Source organism: Bos indicus, chromosome 6 (assembly GCF_029378745.1).
Source record: "Bos indicus isolate NIAB-ARS_2022 breed Sahiwal x Tharparkar chromosome 6, NIAB-ARS_B.indTharparkar_mat_pri_1.0, whole genome shotgun sequence".
In the NCBI taxonomy this organism is placed as follows: domain Eukaryota; kingdom Metazoa; phylum Chordata; class Mammalia; order Artiodactyla; family Bovidae; genus Bos; species Bos indicus.
In genome coordinates, this window is record NC_091765.1 from 71,647,308 (window position 1) to 71,672,595 (window position 25,288).

General features: G+C 38.7%; 1 protein-coding gene across 11 annotated transcripts in view; it reads right to left on the reverse strand.

Annotated features, from left to right (window-relative positions):
- CLOCK (clock circadian regulator) overlaps positions 1 to 20,362 on the reverse strand; it is a 111,421-nt gene extending 91,059 nt beyond the window's left edge. For 2 of the 11 annotated variants that reach the window (XM_070791449.1, XM_070791438.1), the window contains exons 1-2: positions 19,755 to 19,894; positions 18,723 to 18,797 (exon numbers count right to left, since the gene is read on the reverse strand). The gene's annotated coding sequence lies outside the window, so the exon portion shown is untranslated. Of the gene's footprint in view, positions 1 to 70; positions 158 to 799; positions 853 to 18,722; positions 18,798 to 18,934; positions 19,620 to 19,754; positions 19,895 to 20,056 lie in introns of those variants that run through there. The other 9 variants (XM_070791441.1, XM_070791444.1, XM_070791443.1 and 6 more) reach the window with 9 other exon arrangements.
- Positions 20,363 to 25,288: the final 4,926 nt, after the last annotated feature.

Genomic DNA, 25,288 nt, shown 5'->3' on the forward strand with positions numbered 1-25,288 from the left:
AAAAAAAACAAGAAGAGAAGGCATACTTCTGAGCTCAAAATGAAGACTGAAGATATCTAGTGAAACTCACCAAGTTGTAAAGATTCATCTAAGAGGAATGCAGAATTTTCCAAAGGCATCTAACACTGTGACAAAATCAGCTTCTAAGTTTCAGCAGCTTTACAGGAAAAATAAAAAATAAAAAATCCATGAAACAAGGGCAGCTGTGGAAATAATATTAACCAAATTCTAAGTAACAATACTGCCAGTATTTTTTTTTCCATCCAAGTATACCACATTAATTGAGGTTTCCTATGTGCCAGGAATTGGGGATGCAGCAATGAACACGTCAGATTCTATCAACCCCTCTGGAGCTCAGTCTGTAGGGTTACTCCAAATGGGATGAAAGGTTTTAAAACCATGATGGTGTGAAAGGGGAGCATGGCAGAGATACAAACTAGTCTGGTGGGAATTTATTAGAAAATGTCTCCTAGAAAAGAGACAATTAATGCAAGCATGAGTAGGATCTGACCAAATAAAGCAACTGGGGAGGGGAGAGAAAGAACATATTACATTAAGGGGAACAGCATGTTCAAAGGGGCAGATGTAGGAGAGGATATGGCATCTGTGTGAAAGTAAAAGAAGTCGAGTATGGCTGCTCAGAGTAAGAAAAGAGATGAGAAGGTCATTCTCTGAGATGAGACATGGCCAAAGGAAGAAAGCAAGGTATTAAAACAATTTGCCCTGTATCACTCAGTCACACAGAGCTAACAGGCAGAGTTCATTTTAAGCCCTCACCACTTGACTGCAATATAATTACCATTCTGCAGCTCTTCTCAGTCCTCTATCATCAAGGGTCTTAGAAGAGGACTCCTGGAAAGAAAGTTGATGGAAAGTCTTAAGGAGGATGATCCTTTTGTGGAGCTTTTGCAAGGGCTTGAGAGAAAACCTCACTATGAATGGAAGAACTGATCAACTAACCATCAGGAGCCCTCCTGCAAAATGAAGGAAAAGAAGAGTCCCAGCACCATCCTCAATTACTAGTGAATAGCTGTCAAGCATTTTATTATGTGTCAAGTCTAGTTGTAAGTGCTTTACATGTATTAACTAATTTAATCCTCACAACATCCCTATGAGATAGGTGCTTTTTATTACTCTCTATTTCCAGTATGGTTTTATGAACAGTCCAATTATCATCATTAATTTTTATTAACAATTGAAATGAAAATTATTAGAAATGTTAATGATACTTCTTTCCACCATATTAAAAGAATTTTAATTACCCTTCAATAGGAAAAGTACTATTTTAAAGATTGATTAACAAAAACAAAAGATTTCACATTAATTGGGTTATTTCTCTTTTAACTAGCAGTTTCGTTAGACAAGGAGTTGGAAATTCTGTTCCTTGTTCATTCATTCACTTACTATGATAGGTTCTACATATCCAATGATAACGGGGAAAAAACACCAAATTCCTGCCCTCATGGAGTTTTACTCACTGAAATGAAAATTGATACCCCCTAGCAATTACATTTTCATAACATATCCTACTTATAAAATGTTCTTATGTAAAGAATCAAACTCTTTGCTTTTTCCAGTTTTTCTATAGTAAAGTACAAATGTGAGAACTGGACCATAATAAAGTTGAGTGCCAAAGAATTGATGCTTTCGAATTGTGGTGCTGGAGAAGACTCTTGAGGGTCTATTGGACTGCAAGGAGATCCAACCAGTCAATCCTAAAGGATATCAACACTGAATATTCATTGGAAGGAGTGATGCTGAAGCTGAAGCTCCAATACTTTGGTGACCTTATGTTAAGAGCCAGTTCACTGGAAAAGACCCTGATGCTGGGCAAGACTGAGGGCAGGAGAAGGGGGCAACAGAGGATGAGATCACTGGATGGCATCACCGACTCAATAAACATGAGTTTGAGCAAACTGCAGGAGATAGTGAAGGACAGGGAAACCTGACATGCTGCAGTCCATGGGGTCACAAAGAATCAAACATAACTTAGCGACTAAAGAACAACAACAAAGAGTCAAACTACAGAATCAAATCTTTATATTGTATATTCTTAACAGTTGCAGTGTCACATCCAGGGGTGAAAAAAATCTTCAATAGAAATTAAAACGGTTTCTTGCCTTCCAAAGTACAATGCTCTACTCTTGGGTCTCATGGAGCAGACAATAAAGGAAAAAAAAATGTCTAAAAAGGGCCTTTAAAGGAGTAATAATGAAAAAAAAAGCTTGAGAAACACTGCTTTAGAGCAAACGTTCTATTTAAATCAATACAGAAAAGAAGTAAAATGACATCAAGAAGAAGAAACCAGATAAATTCAGAATGAGAAATATTTTATAGAACTGACCTAGTTTCATATATACACACACACACACACACACACACACACACACACACTTAGAAATATTTGCAGATGAATTAGATGTGGAATATGCTTCAAACAGATTCAGGAGAAGGTACACAGCTGAAGGTATAGATGAAACAAGACAGGTCCTGAGTTGATAGTTATTAAAGCTGAGAGTTCATCATTCTATTCTGTACTACTGTTGTTATGTATTCCATTAAAACAAAAGCGTATGTTATTTAAGGAAGATTTTGAATTCTTAAGAAACTGGAGCAGAACTGTGTAATACATAGCTGGTACAAACATTTTCTATCAACGGTGATCTACAAACCAATATCACTCTTCTCCCGAATAAACTGTACTCTTAAGAAAAAAAGGACTCAAGAAACATAACAACTAACCGGTAATATCCCATCTGAATTCTGATTCAAACAATATAAAAAGGTATTTTTCAAACAACTGGAAAAGATCTGAGTAAGAACTAGGTATTATATAATATTAAGAAACTATGGTTAATTTGGTTAGATATGATAGAGTTTATGTAAGAACATATCTTTACTTTTTAAAAAACATATAGAAATATTTTACCCTCCCTGGTGGCTGAGGCGGTAAAAAATCCACCTACAATGCGAGAGACCCGGGTCTGATCCCTGGGTCAAGACCCCCTGGAGAAGGAAATCGCTACCCACTCCAGTATTTTTGCCTCGGAAATCCCATGGACGGAGGAGCTGGTGGGCTAGTCTGTGGGCTCACAAAGAGTTGGACACGACTGAGCAGCTAACACTTAGAGGTATTAAAAACATAACCTGTGATGGATTCATTTTGATATTTGGCAAAACTAATACAATTATGTAAAGTTTAAAAATAAAATAAAATTTAAAAAATAAAAATAAAAGGAAAAGAAGACAAAATATGTTTTTATATTGTTTGAATCAGAACTTTTTAACTACAGAAGTATTTAGAAGTGAAGTGACAATTCCTTTCATTCTTTTTTTTTTTTCCTTAAAAAAAGAAAACCTGAAGAATGAAAGATAATGATGACAGTTTTGTCTCACTTTCACCTTTGGAATGCCTACTGGTAAGACAGCACAGAAGTACAAAAAGTTTAAGATCTATAAAACAATGAAAAGAATGGAGTAGGAAGTTATGAAGGGATGAAATGACACAGTAGATTTCTAGAGAATGGAAAGAAGATCCAAAGTGTGTTAACAGGTTAAGCAAAACTAGGGAAAGCACAGTGCAAAATTCACACACACAGGGACTACCGTGGAGGCCTGAGTCCATCATTCTGAGACTCTAGACTCGAGTTAGCAGATAAAGAGGCTGAATACTAGTGACCTAGGAAAAAGTTACCTGTCTCCTTTCTCTACACCCATTCCTTGGCTAGGCAAGGCCCAGTGGCACCCCTAAGCCAAAAACTGTGCCACTCTTTTCTAAAGAAATCTAGCAGAAATCTGGCAACCTGCTCATAAAGAAACCAGAGGAATGTTAGTGCCTAGCCATGTCTGTTGTCAATACGACAAATAGAAAGCTCCTGAGAATCACAATAGGTCCCCTGCTCTTCTGCTCTAAACCTAAACTTGCCAGCAGACAAGACACTCCATCTATGTACTAAGAATTACCAACCAGTCTTTTCAAACAGAGAAAGCACTTAGGAAAAAATCCCACCTATCCAACAAGAAAAAAACACCCCAACTGTAGCTATAGGAAGTCATCAAGACATTCCTGTAGCAATATAGATGAGTCAACTATGTAATTTCATATGAGGAAAAACCACAGCTAGAAAAAGACAAAGGTAAATAATAAATTAACCCCAGAAGACTCACAAAGTATTCAGGTACAGAAGAAAAGAATTAAACAATTAAAATATCCTTAAGACACTCCTAAAGAAACTGCATTCAATGAAACAAAAACAGAATGCTACAATGATACAGATTTTACAACACCCAGAATTGTTGTAAATACTTTACAAATATGAACTCCTTTGCCCACAAAGTAGTTATCCTCATTTCATAGTTCAGAAACAGAGCACAGAAAGGTTAAATAATTTACCTAAGGTCATATGGTTATTAAGTAGTGGAGCTGGAATCTTAACAGACACAGTCTAGCAGTCTAGTTCTATTATATATGCTTTTAACAACTACACCATGTTGCCTCCTGAAATAATACAAACAGAAAATAAGCAAAGGTACTGGAATACTTACAATCTGCTTACAGACATTCACAGAAAAGCAGGAACATATAGCCAAAGAAATCTGTAAAAATAAGGAATAAAAAGGCAATGACAGAAAACATAAGAGATATGACATAAGGATCAAACCAGAAAGCCAATATTCTGCTGATGAGCATTCCAAAGTGAAAGAACATAGAAAACCAAGAAATATTACCAAAAAACAGTGAGAACATTTCCCATACCTGAACGGAAACACCAGCATTTCAACGGAAAAGGTCTATCAACTCCAGAGAGTTCAGATAGAATAACAACTCATACCTAGACACAGGGCTTCACTGAGGGCACAATGGTAAAGAATCCACCTGCCAATGTAGCAGACACAGGCAATGTGGGTTCGATCCCTGGGTTGGGAAGATCCCCTGCAGGAAGAAATGGCAACCACTCTAATATTCTTGCCTGGAAAATTCCATGGATAGAGGAGCCTGGCAGGCTACAGCCCATGGGGTCGCAAAAAGAGTCAGACACAGTGAGCTACTGGGCATATACCTAGATATGTAACTATAAAATTCCAGAACTACAAAGACAACAGTAAGATACTAAAGTTTCCAAAGAGAGAGAGGGAAAGGGTTATAAAAATATAACAAGACTCAGAGTAGCATCAGATTTCCTACCATCTTGATCTAAACAGAACAGAGAAAAGCTCCTAAGTTCAAAAGGAAATTCACTCTGAATCTAAATTTCTACACTCAAACTATCAAGCAATTATGAACCAGGTAAAAGCCATGTTTAGGCATTCAAGAATGTTTCATCTTAAGTATCCTGTATATTGATGTTAATTTGGAACATATTCCAGCAAAAAGAAGGAGAATGCCATGAAACAGGAAGATGCGATATCTAAGGAACAATAAACCTAACCCAGAAATGCAGTGGAAGAATATCTCAGAATGTTAGATACTCAGCAGGCTTCCTTCTTACGAAGACTGAAGGAAGAAGTAGGAAAACTCTAAAAGGGATGTCTCTAGGAAAACCAGGGATTCCTTTCAACAAATAAGATACTGTGATTCAAGCAGGAAACATTTCTACCAAAGAAAAAAAGGTAATTACAGACTGCAGGAGGTGAAGATGAACAAGATTAAACAAACAACTCAGAATATAAGGCAAACTAGTCGCATGATTGTGAAAAAATTTGCCCTAAGATAACCAAACTTACCTTGATATCCTATTTTTTTTGAGTTCCATTATAACTTTGTACTCATGAAAAACAAACAGCTCAATGAGTAACTGTAATTTATTGTGTTCAGCTTTTAGAATCAACCTACTGAAAAGCCTGAATGTTTTTGTTTTGTTTTGGCCATACCATGCAGCATGCAGGGTCTCAGTTCCCCCACCAGGGATCAAACCTGTGCCCTCTGCATTGGGAGCATGGAGTCTTACCCACTGCAATGTCTTAATCTCATTATACAACAGAAAAAAATGTTATGTGATCAACCTGGTCAAACACAAAAGAAAAGGTAGAAATGAAAGTGAAGGAGAAGAAAAGACAAGATAGAGAAATGGATAAAGGCCCTACTATCCTTATCTTACATAGTAGGAATTTAAAATATAATGTCTAAGAAACATTTTATTTACAACTGCACAGGTACCAAATGAAAACATTATACTGTTTCAAACTTTGGGATGAAGAGAGATGAGTGATTAAGGACAGCAAAAGTAAGCTAAATCCTCATCACTCTCAGCAAAATCAAGAGAATAATTTAAAGTGAATTAATCAAGAAATAAACCTTACCTGCCTCCTGAGAAACCTGTATGCAGGTCAAGAAGCAACAGTTAGAACTGGACATGAAACGATGGACCAGTTCAAAATTGGGAAAGCAGTACATCAAGGCTATAAATTGTCACCCTGCTTATTTAACTTATATCCAGAGTACGTCATGAGAAATGCTGGACTGGATGAAGCACAAGCTGGAATCAAGATTGCCAGAAAAACATCAATAACCTCAGATATGCAGATGACACCACCCTTATGGCAGAAAGCGAAGAGGGACTAAAGGGCCTCTTGATGAAGGTAGACTGAAAAAGCTGGCTTAAAATTCAACATTCAAAAAACTAACATAATGGCATCTGGTCCCATAACTTCATGGCAAATAGATGGGGGAAAAATGGAAACAGACTTTATTTTCTTGGGCTCCAAAATCACTGCAGATGGTGACTGCAGCCATGAAATTAAAAGACACTTGCTCCTTGGAAGAAAGGCTATGACACACCTAGACAGCATATTGAAAAACAGAGACATTACTTTGCTGACAAAGGTCTGTATAGTCAAAGCTATGGTTTTTCCAGTGGTCATGTATGGATGTGAGAGTTGGACCATAAAGAAGGCTAAGCACTGAAGAACTGATGCTTTTGAACTGTGGTGCTTGAGAAGACTCTTGAGAATAATCTTGGAGAGCAAGGAGACCAAACCAGTCAATCCTAAAGGAAATCAATCCTAAATATTCATTGGAAGGACTGATGCTAAAGCTGAAGCTTCAGTACCACCTAATGTGAAGTGCTGACTCATTAGAAAAGACCGTGATGCTGGGAAAGATTGAAGGCAGGAGGAGAAGGGGACAACAGAGGATGAGATGGTTTGATGGCATCACTGACTCAATGGACATGAGATTGAGCAAGCTCCAGGAGACGGTGAAGGACAGGGAAGCCTGACATGCTGCAGTCCATGGAGTGGCAAAGAGTTGGACACAACTGAGAGACTGAACAATGACAATAAACCAAGAAATAAAAGCAGATCTCAATAAAGAAAAGCCTAGGACCAGGTGGCTTCACAGGAAAAAATTCTCCGTAACATTTAAAAAATATACCAATCCTCCTCAAACATTTCCAAATAATTAAACAGGAAGGAACATTTTCACCTCATTTCATGATGCCAGTACTACTCTGATACCAAAAGCAGAAAAAGACACAACACAAAAAAAATACAGACCAATATTCCTGATGAATACTGATGCAAAAATCCTCAGACAAAATACTAACAAATCAAATTCAATACCACATTAAATGGATTATACACCATGATCAAGTGGTTATTTATACCCAGAATGCAAGGATGATTTAAACCATGAAAATCAACCACTGTCATATACCACATCAACCGAATGAAGATGGTGGGGAAGATGACTTCAAGTAATGAAGGCATTTGACAACATCAAACATTCTTTCACAATAAAAACACTAAACAAACTAGAAACAGAAGCAAACCACCTCAACATAACAACAGCCATATATGAAATAGTCATAGCTAACATCATTCAATAACAAAAAATGAAAGCTTCTGGACTGAAAGAAAACTGAAAAATTATGGACAAAGCAAGGATACCTATTTGCATTACTTGTATCCAACATAGAGCTGGAAATCCTAGCTAAAGCAATTAGGCAAGAAGAGAAACAAAAGTCATTCAAATATGGAAGGATGAAGCAAAAAATTACCTCTGTTCACAGATCGTATGATCATATATGCAGAAAACCCTAAAGATTTCACATGTAAAAAGCCGATTAAAACAAATAAATGATTTTAGCAAAGTTGCCCAATACAAACTCAAACATTCAAAAATCAGTTCTGTTGCTAAACATTACTAATGAACAATTCAAAACAGAAATTTAAGTAGACAACTACATTTACAATAGCACCCCCCCAAAAAAAATGTAGAAATAAAGTTAACCAGAGAGGTGAAAGCATGTACAATGAAAACTATAAAATATAGCTAAAAGAAATCAAAAGACAATCTATGTTTGTGGATTGGAAGACATGGAGAAAATTCTTAAAGAGATGGGAATACCAGTCCACCTGACCTGCCTCCTAAGAAATCTGTATTCAGGTCAAGAAGCAACAGTTAGAACTGGATATGGAACAACAGACTGCTTCCAAATTGGGGAAGGCATATGTCAAGGCTGTATACTGTCACTCTGCTTATTTAACTTATATGCAGAGTACATCATGAGAAACGCTGGGCTGGAGGAAGCACAAGCTGGAATCAAGATCGCTGGGAGAAATATCAATAACCTCAGATATGCAGATGACATCACCCTTATGGCAGAAAGTGAAGAAGAACTAAAGAGCCTCTTGATGAAAGTGAAAGAGGAGAGTGAAAAAGCTGGCTTGAAACTCAACATTCAGAAAATGAAGATCATGGCATCTGGTCCCATCACTTCATGGTAAATAGATGGGGAAACAATGGAAACAGTGACAGATTTTATTTTGGGGGGCTCCAAAATCACTGCAGATGGTGACTGCAGCCGTGAAATTAAAAGACACTTGCTCCTTGGAAGAAAAGTTATGACAAACCTAGACAGCATATTAAAAAGCAGAGACATTACTTTGCCAACAAAGGTCCATCTGGTCAAAGCTGTGGTTTTTCCAGTGGTCACGTATGGATGTGAGAGTTGGACTATAAAGAAAGCTGAGCGCCGAAGAATTGATGCTTTTGAACTGTGGTGTTGGAGGAGACTCTTGAGAGTCCCTTGGACTGCAAGGAGATCCAACCAGTCCATCCTAAAGGAAATGAGTCCTGAATATTCATTGGAAGGACTGATGCTAAAGCTGAAACTCCAATACTTTGGCCACCCGATGCTAAGAACTGACTCACTAGAAAAGACTCTGATGCTGGGAAAGATTGAAGGTGGGAGGAGAAGGGGACAGCAGAGGATGAGATGGTTGGATGGCATCACTGATTCAATGGACATGAGTTTGAGCAAACTCCAGGAGATAGTGAAGGACACGGAAGCCTGGAATGCTGCAGCTCATGGGGTCACAAAGAGTCAGATACAACTTAGCGACTGAACAACAACAAGGGAGAGAGAACTTTTCAGGTTGATAGGAACTTTCTGTATCTTGATTGTGGTAGTGGTCACAAAAATGTATACATCTATGAAAATTCAACATGTATACTTACATTGAGTGAATTTTAACATATAAAAATTATATCCCAATAAATCTGCTTTTTTTTTTCTTAAATTTGGCTTTTTTTACTAGGTCTGAAACTAAAACCCCACTACCTAAAGCCTACAAGAAGAATGTTTAATACAAAATTGCTCATGAAAATTTAGTTCTTCTGTGAAGCTTTAAAAACCAACAGGGAAGGAGTTTCCTGGTGGCTTAGTGTTGGGATTTGGCACTACTGCTGCCATGGCCTCAGTCTGACCCCTGGTCGTGGAACTGAGACCCCACAAGCCACAGCCAAAATATTAAAACAGCAACAAGGAGTTGTCTATATCCGAGTAGGATGCAACAGTTTGCAGCAGGCCAATATCCTTCTTGAGAACAACTAGAAAAGCTAAATAAATTATAAAAATCATATTTTTAAAGGCAGTACAGAGATGTCCTTAAAGCATGGGAGACAATAAGGTCTACAACTCCAAAGAAGGGGATATTTTTTCAAGGTGTTTAGATGATCTGCAGTTGTCTTTTCCCAGGGGGTATTTCCAGATTATAGGATGGGGTGAAGGCTGAAAAACTTGAGATTTGGCCTGTATGAAATGCTGCTGCTAAGGCACCAAGAAGTCAGGAAAGCTTTTGGTGTTCACACAAGGCTGAAGTAACAAAAATGGGAAACTTGCAGGGACCTCAAACTCAAGGATATTTGTTTAATTTTAAACAATGCAGGGTTAAAAAGCTAAATAATAACTGAAAAACTTGAGAAGCAAAGTGAAATTTCCCATGTTTGGCACTACCAAGGGGATAAAGACTACCAGGCTTTGAAATGAAAGTCTTAGAAAACCACACCCTATAAATAACATAAAGAAGAGTATCACCAAACTACTCAAATAGCAACCCAGCCTTCACATAAATTAAAGTGACTGGCTCCCTATTCTATCTGCCTGAAAGAAAAAGTAAACACCCTCTGGCAGAACATACTTGGTAATGCTTGCTTTATTTTGTTTTTTAATTCACAATGTCTGGCATTCAATCAAAAATTACAGGACATAAACAAAAATAATCAACCAACTTGACCTAATTGATATTTATAGAACACTCCACCCAACAACAGAATACAAATTATTTTCAAGCACACATGGAGCATTTACTAAGATCATATCCTGGGCCATAAAACAAATCTCAACAAATTTAAAAAGATCCAAGTTATAAACGTATATTCTTTCATCACAATAAACTTAAAAATAACAGATCTCTGGAAAACCCTCAAATTTTTGGAGACTAAATAATATAAATAATCTACCGGCCAAAGAAGACATCAAAAAGTAAATTAAAAAATATTCTGAACTGAATGAAAATAAAATATATATAAATATATTAAAACTGGTAAGCAATATTTAAGGGAAATTTATACCACATATATATTAGGGGGAAAAGATCACAAATTAATGACCTCAGCTTCTATCTTAAGAAACTAGAAAAAGAAAACAAACTAAGCTCAAAGTAAGTTAAAGAAAGGAATTAAGATCAGAGAAGGAATAAGGAAACAAAAAACAGGAGAACTAGAGGAAATCAGTTAAACCAAACGCTGGTTCTTCAAGATCTTAATAAAAGTTAATGAATCTCAAGCCAGACTGATCAGGGAAAAAAGACAGAAGACACAAATTATCAACATCAGAAATGATATCAAATCTCTGTAGATTATACTGATATTACACTCACAATATATTCTACAGCTATTTAAAGGACAATCCACTCCAGTACTCTTGCCTGGAAAATCCCATGGACGGAGGAGCATGGCAGGCTACAGTCCATGGGGTCGCAAAAAGTCGGACACGACTGAGCAACTTCACTTACTTCACTTATTTAAGATATAAACAACTTTACTAATTCAACAACTTAGACGAAATGGGCAAGTTCTTTGAAACACCTGTCAACGTACAGAGAGAAAGAATCCCACAACCACCTGAAAAACAATCAACAGGAAAACAATGTATGTAGATGAATGAAAGATGCAGATACTGAAATTATTTAATAGACAAGTATGTACACAATTAAAATCAGTATGTTCAAGAGAACTGGAGTTTATTAAAAATCTATAAAACAGGATCAATGAATGTTTTAAAACTCAAAGTTATAATGTAAAATTAATACAACATTTTCACTTGGAGAAAAATAAGGTAGTTTTTGGTGTACTATAAGATAGTTCATTATAAGATATCCAATTGAAGTATGGAGAGAAAAAAAATTTTTAAGAGACATTTGAAACATGAAGATAGAGTGTAATAAATGTTTAAATTAGAATCCATAAAGGATGAGACAGGCAGAAGCAATAATTGAAGATGTAATGACAGAGAACTTTCCAAAACTAAAGGGCACCAAGCTACATATTCAAAAAAGCTCTAGGAATATTAAGCAAAATACAAAGAAAACCACACCTCAACACGTCACAATCAAATTGCTAAAAAAATAAGAGAAGAAAAAGTATTCTGAGAAGTCCTTTGAGAAAAATAGAAGACATTATTATTAGCAAGACATACACTGATACATTACCTTCAATAAGACTTAAACAGAAAGAAGACAATAAAATAACTATCAATGTAGCGTTCTATACCCTGTGAAAATATTATTTTAAAAAGGTGAAATTAAGATGTTTTCAACAAACAAAAAAGGAAAAATTCACTGTCAGCAGGTAGACCAGTATTAAAACACATACTACTAAAGGAAGCTATTCAGACAGAAGGAAAAAGAACCCAGACAGAAACACAGAAAATGTAAGAAAGGAGAACCCTGGAAAGGGTAAATATGAACAAAAATTGTCCAAAAGCATACTGTTCTCTGGCGTTTAAAAGTATAAATAAATGCAGAATGGTAATAATGCAAAAAGGTTGGCATATGAGTTAATGCGTAAGAAACAGTCATTATTGGAGAACGGTAAAAGTAATAATTTGAACTATCTGTATTATAAATAATTTGCATTGTAAGTCAAGTATGCTTATTGTATGCAACCTCAAGAATAACCCTTAATGGTATAATGAAAGTATAACTAACGAATTAACAGGGAAAATGGGGAAAAATTAGACTAACACACAAAAAAGAGCAAAACAGGAGTGATAAAAAGGAATGCAAAACAGATGATTCAAAGAGAAGTCAAACTCAGCTATTATTAGCAAAAATGTAACTATAATAGACCCCTGATTAACACAGGTTTAAACTCCCTAGGTCCACCTGTGCCCAGATTTTTTCCGAACAGTAAATAAATACTTGAGTACCACATGAACTGTGATTGCTTGAATCAAAGAATGGGGAACACTGGATACTGAGGAACCACAAAAAGGGCCAACTATAAGTTATACGTGGATTTTTTACTTTTCCAATCAAGCAGAGAGTTAGCGCCCCTAACTGCCACGTTGCTCAAAGGTCAACTGAAAACAAGTAAAAAACTAAAACTAAATTAAAAAAAAAAAAAAGGCCTTCCCTGGTGGCTCAGTGGTAAAAGAATCTGCCTGCAACACAGGCGACTTTGGGTTTGATCCCTGGATCAGGAAGATCTCTTGGAGAAAGAAATGGCAATCCATTCTAGTACTCTTGCCTGGGAAATCCCATGGACAGAGGAGCCTGGCAGCTACAGTCCATGGGGGTGCGAGAGAAAACACAATTCAGTGACTACACAACAACAAAGATAAAAAATAATGAAATATAACTTTACAACTAAAGATATTCAGAAAACATGATGAGAGGAAAAAAGTAGTTTATAAAACTGCATTTTATTCCACTTGCCATAAAATTTTAACACATACATGTATACACACAAACACACCCCAACTACCCTAGAAAATGCTGAAAAAAAAATATTAACAGAGAGCTTCATCCCTGGGATTTTGGGTAATTTTTTTTAATCACAGATTTTCTTTGTAGTTTTTAATACTTCAACTCTTTTCCAAGAAACAAGATTCATTTTTATAAAAACCACAAAACTATTTTCAAAGCAAAAAAAAACAACCAAAAATCTTAATGATCATCTCTGACAAGTAAAAGACTCAAAAAAAATATATAATAATGTGATCAAGTCTAAAAAGAGGCTAAACAATATAAATTTGTCTCACACAAACTCTACGTGAAACAGGCACCTTTATAATGAAAAATACAGTATATCATCAACCACTTCTGATGGAGACAAAAATTATCAAGTAAGAAAACAGCTTTTTCCATTAATTAATGTTACTCATTTCTCTTCCTGCATCTAATAAAAATCTATGAAATTTCTATAGAACTATATAAGTTATAAAATATAATCGGAGTTCTAACATTTTGCATTTTAATTTGTGGGTTTTTTCCAAAGTAACCTCTAATATTATTTCAACTAAAATTTAGGTTTCAACATAGGAAAAACAAATCACCAGTCTTTCAAAACTCTACTTGGCAAAGGGATTTCAGAGAAATATGCAATACCAAGCATCTTGGCAACATTTTCTAATAACATTTCATTGTTCTAAGTTACATAAAAAGGTCAAGTACTCTCAAATTCTGGAGAAGGAAATGGCAACCCACTCCCATATTCTTGCCTGGAGAATCCCATGAACAGAGGAGTCTGGCAGGCTACAGTCCATGGGGTCGCAAGGAAACGGATACGACTGAAGTGACTTAACACACACACTCTCAAATTCTCTACCTAGAAACAAAATTCTAAGCAACTTACGGAAATTAGGATTCTCCTCCCAAAAAACAAGAGCCATGTTTGGTACACACTATGAAAGTAGCAAAACAACAGAAATAATAACAGCTAACATTTTTTATTGAACAATTAACTATATGATACTCATTGTTCTAAGTAATTTGTATGTACTGTTTAATCCTCACATAATATTATGAACTAGCATTATTGTCATTTCATAGATGAGAAATTGAGGTAACATTTGTCCAATCACTAGTAATAAAGCCAGGATGTGAATGCCAAGCAGGCTAGCTGTAGAGCCCTGCACTCTTAATCACTACACCAAGCTACAGACGTAAGTAATTAAGATCTTGTTAAAATAGTTTGCTGTTATTAAATTTCAGGCAATAATAATCTTTATTCAACATAAAACCAGATATTTTAATGATCTGATCATGTCACTGAAAATAAATGAACAGAAGAAATAAACACCTAAAATCTTCCTATTTTTGTGACAAAAAAGAAAAAAGTAAAAAACAGTTGCTATCAAAATAGTCACAGAAACCTGAGAAAACATGTAACTTCCAAAAAATGACAACAGAAGACACATTGAAACTACTGTACTGAGCTTTAGTATTATATCTATTTTCTATTGAAAATAGGTTAAGCAGTTTTTCTCCCTGACTTAATCTAGAGGATACAGATACCTAAGAGTTGTATAAAATGTCACAGAAATCCTACAGAAAGGTAATGTAAGTTCTTTGGGTGAAAGTATTCTTTCTTAGTATTAGGATTTTCCTTTTAAGGAAGTTTTGAAGCAATCAAACAAACTCTCTGTAAAAAATATTATAGCTTAAATTTTAATGGAGTGTGTTCAAACTGCTTCATAGATACCTACTCTGTTTTTCAGAAATATTTCTGAAAAATAAAATGTAAATCACATTCTAAACAGTATCTTATAAAGGTTAAAAATAATACATAAAAATTTATTTTTTAAAAGTGATTTTTCTGTAAACTTCTAACACTTAAAATAGTAAGTAGAATTACATCTTTGTGAAATACACACTTAAAACAAGTAATAACTCAAAGATGAGATTATACTTACAAGGATGAGCTTAGGTAATCTAATATTCATATAATCAAAAGCATAGAGAAAAACAGGAATCTCTTACCCACCTAATTCACAGAAGTTACACCCAACAGAGCTATAAAAATGACTAACAGATGGTTGTAAAGTAATCTATAAATATAAATGCCATTTTAACAACTACAGTCAATTAGTAAGATTAAATTGTTCTGACACTAAAAAGTTTTCTATAATTCATTCAATGCCACCTAAAATTTTAGACTCAGAAAAGGATAAAATATAAAGTACAATACTGGGACAATGCCTGCAAGAAACTATGAAAGTTTCTTTTTTTTTTTTTTAACTTCATGCATCTGCAAAGAACTGGAAAGAAATACAAACAATAGAAGGTAATTTTGCTGTAATGAGGAACTTTGACAGATTTTTCACCATAATGCTGTTTGCCTTCACAGTTTAAAATATTTCAGAAAATAAGTATTTTATTTGACACAGCACAAGAAGTAAAAATATGGGGGAGCGAGTACATTAAATATGTGCTTTGAGGAAAAAAATGATAGGAAAAAACAATTTACTTTTAATACTAACATTGCCTGAAACATTAGATGGCAGACAACAGTTAACCAGCAGACTTAAATCTCCTATTCTCCAAATCCTGAAATCTAAGAGAGGCTATAATTATCAAGTAAAACATCAAATGGTTCTGGTGGGAGAGAGTAAAAAAACAAAAATAAGCCAGCAGTTAGTGCCTGCTATGAGGACACAACTTAACTCCTTACTTTCTTACCCCGTAAGAGCTAAGACAAGCTAAATTTGCTTTATCCTTTCCTATTTTAAATGTCATGAAAAATCTCTACTCTTCATTCAAACTCCATGCCCACAAAAATAAAAAGCTGGAAACAGTCTTACAAACCTTAGGTATGTTTTTCTTCCAGAATCTATCATTTCCTAACTTGGGTTACAATCATTACACACATGCTCTTTTAAGGGTGTGTGTGTATTCAGTCCGGAGAAGGCAATGGCACCCCACTCCAGTACTCTTGCTTGGAAAATCCCACGGATGGAGGAGCCTGGTGGGCTGCAGTCCATGGGGTCGCTAAGAGTCAGACACGACTGAGCAACTTCACTTTCACCTTTCACTTTCATGCATTGGAGAAGGAAATGACAACCCACTCCGGTGTTCTTGCCTGGAGAATCCCAGGGACGGGGGAGCCTGGTGGGCTGCCGTCTATGGGGTCGCACAGAGTTGGACACGACTGAAGTGACTTAGCAGCAGCAGCAGCAGTGTACTCAGTCATGTCCAACTCTTCAGGGAAGGGTCAACTGTACTGCATCCTCTATGTATCTCACAGGTTAGTAGAGAGTCTTGACTAATAGCCAACTCTATCACCTAAAAAGAATGAAGTCTTAGTAATTATTCTCAGCTCAGTTTAAAAACAAAATAAAACAAAACAACAACCAAAAAACACCTCTGGAACTATTAGAAAGGTAATGTTCTGAGAAGTATGTATACAACTTGTCTGCTGTCATTAAACCAAAAACCAGACCAAAAAGCTTCTTCTCTTGTTTCCCCAGCTGGATTCCTTCCAAGTAAATCAATGTCTCTCATTTAAAGACAAAGCATGCTTAGGTTCAAGTCAGAGGACCACGAGAGGCTCAGTTGCTTAACTTTCTGACATGTCCAATCCAGGTCATTTCCCTGTCCTGTAGAGTAGTAACAGAGCTCACAGTAGAGACAAACTAACAAAGCAAACAATCAAGATAACTTAATTTTTGAGATTAAAAGTAAATGTAAATACACAGAAAAAGAACTCAAAGGTTATATAACAATGTAACAGTAGTTATCTCTGGGGAGAGATGAGATGGAAGTGAAGTATATAAAAAGCGCTTTCACCTATTATAAATACATTGCAATGTTTAAATTTTTCCTGAACACTGACAATGTTTTTCAAAAAGAATGAACAGATCTATATGGAATTCAAATGAAAATTAAATGCCATTTGCAGAAATTTGACTACCAGAGACCTACAGATCAAAGAGAAATAAAAGTATCCTATCCTCCAAAATAAAAAGGAATGCTCCACAACAAAAATGCCCATAGCAACTGTCTCCCACTACTCAACATTCACTACTCTGATTATATGGTATTAGCCACCAGAGGAATTTTGAGTACCCTCCCCCCTGAAATTACATACTGTTTTCAGCAATCCATTAAGTCATAAAAAAATTTCAGCGTTTGCACCAACATAACATTGACTCTCAATTTTAATTCTCTGTAAGTACTGTATCTATATACAGGATCTCTCTCTAAATGCACACACATATAAATTTACATGCAGTTCACGTCTGACTGCCTTGAGAAAGTATTTCCCCATCTGAAAAGCAAACTATCTAGACAATCAATTCCATTGTCATTTTAATGGAGAGTTCATATTCTCCAACTATTTGTCATCACAACTTTGGGGTTAAAAAGACTAAAAGTAAAATTGTATACAACTAGGATTTCTGGGGGAAAAAAAGCAGCAGGAAAAACTATGCTCTGAACACAGCATAAGCCAAAATGTCAAATGTAAATAATGTCATATATTTTAGCAAAATATGACTAAACATTTTTAAAAGTTAAATTTGTAACACTTTGGAGCCTAGACAGCCATACTTAAAACTTTCTGTCAAGTTTAGGTCGTGTCCCCTTAAAAAAAAAACAAAAAACACTAAGAGAAACCATATTAAAAATGGCCAAAATTACTACAAATTAGGAAAGAAAGAAATTATTTTGAGCAAATTATTTTGGAGAGAAGGATTTTTGTTTAATCTAGTTTACGAATTAATATAGTCACAAATACTTTAAAATATAAAGGCATACAGTGTACGTGTCATTTCCCACCATCCCCTCATCAGGTTACTCCTCCCTCTGCTGCTGCTGCTGCTGCTACTGCTGCTGCTGCTAAGTCGCTTCAGTCGTGTCCGACTCTGTGCGACCCCATAGACGGCAGCCCACCAGGTTCCCCGGTCCCTGGGATTCTCCAGGCAAGAATACTGGAGTGGGTTGCCATTTCCTTCTCCAACTCCTCCCTCTACCCAACCATTATCAATTCTCCACTATCCTGCCCCGCCAGTTTCTTTATACTTATAAAAACAAACACAAATTTATATTCCTATTCCATGGGTGCCTCGTTATCACACAAAGTAGCACATTATTCACGCTGTCCTATATCTTGTTTTTTTCACTTTATAACATACTTTGGAGATCTTTCCATGTCATTACACACAAAGCTTCCTCAATCTTTTTCACAGCTGATTATGACTACCACAACTTTCATCTATCTTCTTCAGGCTAAACTTTAATGACATTCTATACAGTTAACTACTTAACATCTGAGTTAAGTTTCTCCCCCCAGATCTAAAAGCAGACAAAACAACTCATTATTTAAATTACATCCTTTGTAGAACGTTTATTTTCCAACCAGGTAGAGGAAAAAGTCGCCCAATTTTATCACTTAAAATGAAGGTACAAATTAGAATGCAGACTTCAAGTGAAATTACCTTTTTTTGATTGGGGCATCAGCGTAACGGCCAAATCAACAATGACTAAAAGTTCCTTCTAGTGCTTTTCTTTCACTGTAAAAGAAAACACTGTTGTTGCTTTTCTAAGGTTAGAAAGCCTTCAAGTCGTATAGCGTGGCATTCTAATAGCAAGCAACTGCCACCTGATTCGATCTTTCATTCCCCAAGTCAGAGGCCGAGGTTTTTTTTACCTGTCAGGATTCTGCTATTAGCAACAGGACGACTTGTACACCAGCGAAAACGCACTCAAGAATGTAAGCTCTGCGGCGCTAGGCGTCGGAAATTACACTCCCGGGGCCAGCACACCAGGACTAGCTAGAGTCCAGCTTCGCAGGCGAAAGGTTTCCATAAGAATCAGCCGCCGTGGTGACCCGGAGCGGGCGGGCGCGAGTGGACTCAAGGAAGGAAGACAGGCGCCGCCCCGGGAGCGTTCGAACCCGCGCAGCGGCTCCAGTCGGACGCGAGGAGTAGCGCGTTCCCCGGGGACCCAGCCCCGGAACCGCGACCACTAACGGAACCAGCCCACGGGCGGCGGCGGCCGCCGCTCGGACTGCGGGCTGCGGCGCGCGGGCCGGGTGCCGGGAGGGCGGGGGTTCCCCGGAGGAGCTGGCCGTCCCGGCGCCCCATTGGGCGCCGCTCCAAACGTGCCCGAGTTGTGACAGGAATAAAGTGGGTCACAAGGCCTAGCGGGTCCCCAGCGAAAGCCCTCTCCGCACCGGCTCTTCGGCTCTCCCCGCCGCTCTGCCGCTTGAATCGGCCTCAACCCAAGGGCGCGCTCCGGCCACCCGGCCCCGCCGCGCACCCCAATCCCGCCCCTGCCCCGCAGGTAACCCCAGCTGTCCCGAAAGGCCCTTCAGACGGGGCGGGCCTCCACCCCAACTCCCGAGAAAAGACACACTCGAGCGATAAGCAAAACTTGGGCTTCAGCGCCAGCCCGCCCCTCCCCTGGCCGCCGCCCCCCGGCCCCACACACACCGCCCTCCTGCTCCCCCCACTTCCCGGCGCCCTCACCGTGTGGCTTGCGGCGGCTCCGGCTTCTTCCCTCCCCCACCCTGGAGTCCAGCTGCGGCGACTCGGAACCACTAGCCTTGCAGCGTCCTGAAGGCGCTGCGGCTCCCAGCTTTAGCAGCACCCTGAGGCTGAGTGGCGCCCCCAACCCACCCCCCCAAAATTTCACCGCTACAGCCGCCCTCAACTCCTCCCCCTCCCTTCCCTTCCCCTCCTCCACCGGCACCGGGACCACGCATGCGCCGCTCAGGCCAGCCTGCCGGCGGACGTCAGGCCCCAGGCCCACCCGGCGGGGCGCCACTCACCGGGAGCGCGCACGCGTCGGCGGCCAGATTTCCTTCGCGCTCTCGGTCTCGGGGGTTTCCTTTTTTAAGCCGGTAGCCGCAAGACTAGTCTGTGATTGCGCTCCCTCCCGGCGCATGCGTAGTCAGTGACCCCCTGCGGGCTCCGACTGCCGGCGCTTTTCGTTCGTCCCTCCCCTCACTATCCCTTTCCCCGGTGCGTCTCGGTGCGCATGCGATGTGCTCCGTTAGGCAGCTCGGAGCTGCGATGGGGATCCCGGGCGCCGGAGGAGACTCCTGCTCCCTAGGGCTGCGCGTCTGCGCGGTCCGCGGCTGCCGCTGGGCGTGCAGGAAAGCCGAGATCTCCCCGGCGCCCCTTTCCTCGCACGGGTTACTGGAAAGCAGGGGGCGGGGGGCGGGGCCTGGTTAGCTGCGGAGGGTGCGGCGGGTCCCGGGAGTTCAGATCAGGGTGGCTTTGGCTTTTACCCTGGATGCGGGAAGCGAAGACAGAGGAGAGTTTCTTGTATGAGGGATCCCGAAGCCAAAAGGGACCTTGTCTTTCTCGAAAAGCAAATCACTTTGCCAATGCCAGGGGGAAAAAATCGGGCAGGCGAAAAGACTTTTCCCTCTCAGCCGGTGGCATCACTTGCGTTTCGTCTCTTGGGACGGGAAGAGGGCATTTGTGAAGGTGACTGGCACTCCAGACTCCTCCTCTTTCTTCTCCTGGAAGTGCACTGCTTTAGTCGCTTCTTTTTGGAGAGTGGGCCTGGGGAGACCGGACATGAGTCCTTGGCTGGAGGGCCGAGGCCAAAGAAGATAACGGACGTGCTCCTTTGGAGATTTTTATCTAGCCTTAAGGAAGATGGGAGATAAACCAGGATCCTAGCTTGTACCTTCCTTCCCTTGTAGAAAAACGTGTGAATATTTTCCCCCTTATCTTAGGGGGAAATTACTTTACTTGATGGTTAAGACAGTTGGTCCACAAGGGAAAGCAGCTTTCAGTAGCTAAAAATTATTGGGAAAAAGTCTACAGTCCTAATTCCTAGTAGTTTTCATATTTTAATGATTGTTCTTTGAATTTGAAATAGAAGCCATTTTTTTCTTCTTTCAAAAAAACTGTTGTGACTATAAAATCCTCCCTCAAAGGTAACATTCATCTCAGTGAACACTTAAGATTCTTGCTGTGTACTCAAGAGAAAAAAAACATCGAAACTGAGGGACTGTTCAGATCAGACCAGAGGATTCTGTCCGGAATGGGAGAGCGTGATAGAGTCATCATATAGCAGACAAGATTTTAGTAGACATTGTTTCCTGTTTAGCATTCATTCCCTATTCTGATCATTTCCTTTGGAGAACTATCCTTTCTTCACTCTCAGACCATTTGGCTGGGGCAGGACTCCAGAGGAAAATACATTTGAGTTAATCCTCTACCTTAGTTTGGATTTAACTAAGAAGGGTGATCTCTTTTCCAATGGAGTTAAGTCTGCAGAAATGGAAGCCTGAACACATCTTCCTACTCACAGATTCTGAGAAAGAAGGCAACGTGGAATAAAGCAGGTTCAAAAACGGAGATTTGGCCTGGAGACACATTGGATGCACAGAAACCGTTGTGGACTAGATAACTCTGGAAATTTCAGTTAAGTTAGTCAATAAATTCTTAACATGTATTCATTGCTTAAACCAGTGAGAGGTTGTCTGTCACTTGCCATCATAAATTCTCACAGTGGTAGCAAGAGAGGAGGCAAGATTAATAATACTGATTAGGAAGGTTTCAGTTAGACAAGAGGCTTTGAATGCTTTTCCCAGGATGTGGACGTTTGGATTTTCTAGAGAAAGTGATCTCTCTTCATATTCTGCATCATATCTTCAAAAATACCTTTGCCCCTTTTAATGGTTCCATGGTCCTCTTAGTCACTAGAAACACATCATGTTCATCTTTGACTCCTTCCTCTCTCATTTTCTGTATTTAATCATTTACCAACACCTGTTGATAGTCCCATTTTTCTGCTCAGTCTTCTGCCACTACTCAAACATTTCCCATGATTCAGTTCACAACTTAATCTTTCTCCCCATACTCTCCAAGAAGAAAACTGTACCACATATTTTTAATCACATTTCCAACTTCCAGATTCCACTTTTCCCTAAAACAAAAACCTTGCCTCATAGTTTGTCCCCTAGCCTAAATCCTCTCCTTGAACACAATTTATCTAACTCAAATATTCTGCTCACTTCTTCTTGTCTGCCTTGGTATAATTTAAAAGGAACATTTCCAACTCCATTCCTAACTGGTTTCCACAGCTGATGTCTTGATGGAAGCAATATAGATAGCATAGTGGCTAAAATACAGAATTGGAAACTTACTGCCAGGATTTATCCCGGCCCCACCACTTAATATCTGCATGACTTTGAGTCTGTTCTTCAGTTTCCTCATCTGTCAAATGAGGGTAATATCATGTCTCAGGATAATTGAGAGAAGATAGAAAAGGTAGATAGAATGTGTGTGTGTGTGTGTGTGTGTGTGTGTGTGTGACAGTACCTGGTACATAAAAAATCCCATATTAGTAGTGGCTATTAATGATGTTGCTTTTTGTGTAGTTCTTGCATCTCTTGCTCAATTTCTTCCCCTAGTTCTCTGAGACCCTATGTCCTTTCTGTTTTTTCATAATACTCTTATCCACCCTTTCCTTGACGTTCCCACTTTTACTACTACAGTTTCAGGTAAATAGGAACATGGGAAGCTTGATATGCATAATAGGGAATATATTGTCAGGGTTTTTTTTTTTTTTTAAGAATTCTTCATGTTTTAGTCAATTACTTTTATCCTTTCTAGATCCTTTAAAAGGAAGGCAATAGTATGATGTGATATTGAAGACTTTGTAATCAAAGGTCTAGGCTTCAATCCTGACTAATACTAAGACACACTGAGCAAGTTAAATAATTTATTTGAGCATCAGGGTATTTATCTGTAAAGTCAGAAAAAAAGCATCTCAGAATTGTGATGATCAAATGTAAATTATAAACTACTACAGAAAGGTTAGCTGAAAAGGATGGTGGCTTTAGATTTTTATGCTTTGTTGTTGGAACTCTAGGAATGGTTGAAATGACTCACAAATTTGTAACTACAGCCTACACCTAACCTTTGGGTTCTAAACACACATGTCCAATTGTCTCCCCAATGTCTCCTCTTGAATATCTCAAATACCTTGGATGCTTCCTTCAATCTGTTCTCCACAAAGCAGCAAGAATATTCTTTTGAAAATATAAATGAAACCACATGTTCCTACTTAAAATCCTTATTATTTCCCATTATATCTAAATTCCTAGTTGTGGCCATAATACCTCTTTGATCTAGCCCCCTCTATGTCTCCAACTTCATGTCCTACCATTTTTCTCTTTTCCCATAACACTTCCACCCAGAAACTTCCTCAAGTTTCTTGCGAATCTCTGTATTCTCAAGCTTTGATACATGCCGTGCACTTACCTGGACCACCCTCCTACCTTTTCTCCTGGCTGGTTCCTCTTCAGTCTTCATGTCTCAAAGATCTAACTACCCTATTTAAGATGTTTCCCTCCTACCTCTCACCTGCCATCCACCAACATAGTACCCACAATTATTCTCTATTTTTTAAAATATTTCTTTTCTTATCTATTAACTATCTTCCCCCCAAACCCTGCCGCACTGTCACCACATGGTAAATCCCAAGAGTCAAGAACCCTGTGTTTTCTTCATCACTGTACATGCAGCATTCATTTCAATGCTTGAGTTAAACGAAAAAAAAAAATGAATGAAATGAAAGGCGAAACATGCCAGAAGATTTTTGGGATCACTCTTATATTCCAAGTTGTGATTGTAAGCAGACTGTAGTCTTGTCAGGAGGTAAACTTAGCAACGTGTTTTAAAGTACAAAGGAGAGATAAACTGAAAATAGTGAAACACTAGTATGAGACTGCTGAAGGAGGTCCACAATAGGGAACAAGAACATGCAGCACTCACCCTCTAAACAGCTGCCCACATTTGAAGCAGATGGTCCTTCAGCCCGGCTTCCCTGGTGGCTCAGACGGTAAAGAATCTGCCTGCAATGGAGGAGATGCAAGAGATATAGTTTCAATCCCTGGGTGGGGAAGATCTCCTGGAGAAGGAAATGGCAACCCACTCCAGTATTCTTGCCTGGGAAATCCCATGGACAGAGGAGCCTGGCAGGCTACAGTCCATGGGGTTGCAGTAGTCGGACACAAATGACACACATGCACATTCCTTCAGTCAGGACCAAAAGCTGGACAAAACTGGACTTCACATGGTCAAAACCTCCAACCCCTACTTTCAGGCCATATTAGTAAGACACAAGGGAAGAGGAGGATAAGAGAATCATTGGAGCCACAAGCAAAAACAAGACCAGGAGCTGACTGTGGCTCAGACCATGAACTCCTTATTGCCAAATTCAGACTTAAATTGAAGAAAGTAGGGAAAACCACTAGACCATTCAGGTATGACCTAAATCAAATCCCTTATGATTATATAGTGGAAGTGAGAAATAGATTTAAGGGCCTAGATCTGATAGAGTGCCTGATGAACTATGGAATGAGGTTCATGACATTGTACAGCAGACAGGGATCAAGACCATCCCCATGGAAAAGAAATGCAAAAAAGTAAAATGGCTGTCTGAGGAGGTCTTACAAATAGCTGTGAAAAGAAGGGAAGCGAAAAGTAAAGGAGAAAAGAAAAGATATAAGCATCTGAATGCAGAGTTCCAAAGAATAGCAAGAAGAAATAAGAAAGCCTTCCTTAGCGATCAATGCAAAGAAGTAGAGGAAAACAACAGAATGGGAAAGACTAGGGATCTCTTCAGGAAATCAGAGATACCAAAGGAACATTTCATGCAAAGATGGGCTCAATACAGGACAGAAATGGTATGGACCTAACAGAAGCAGAAGATATTAAGAAGAGGTGACAAGAATACACAGAAGAACTGTATAAAAAACATCTTCATGACCCAGATAATCATGATGGTGTGATCACTGACCTAGAGCCAGACATCCTGGAATGTGAAGTCAAATGGGCCTTAGAAAGCATCACTACGAACAAAGCTAGTGGAGGTGATGGAATTCCAGTTGAGCTATTTCAAATCCTGAAAGATGATGCTGTGAAAGTGCTGCACTCAATACGCCAGCAAATTTGGAAAACTCAGCAGTGGCCACAGGACTGGAAAAGGTCAGTTTTCATGCCAATCCCAAAGAAAGGCAATGCCAAAGAATGCT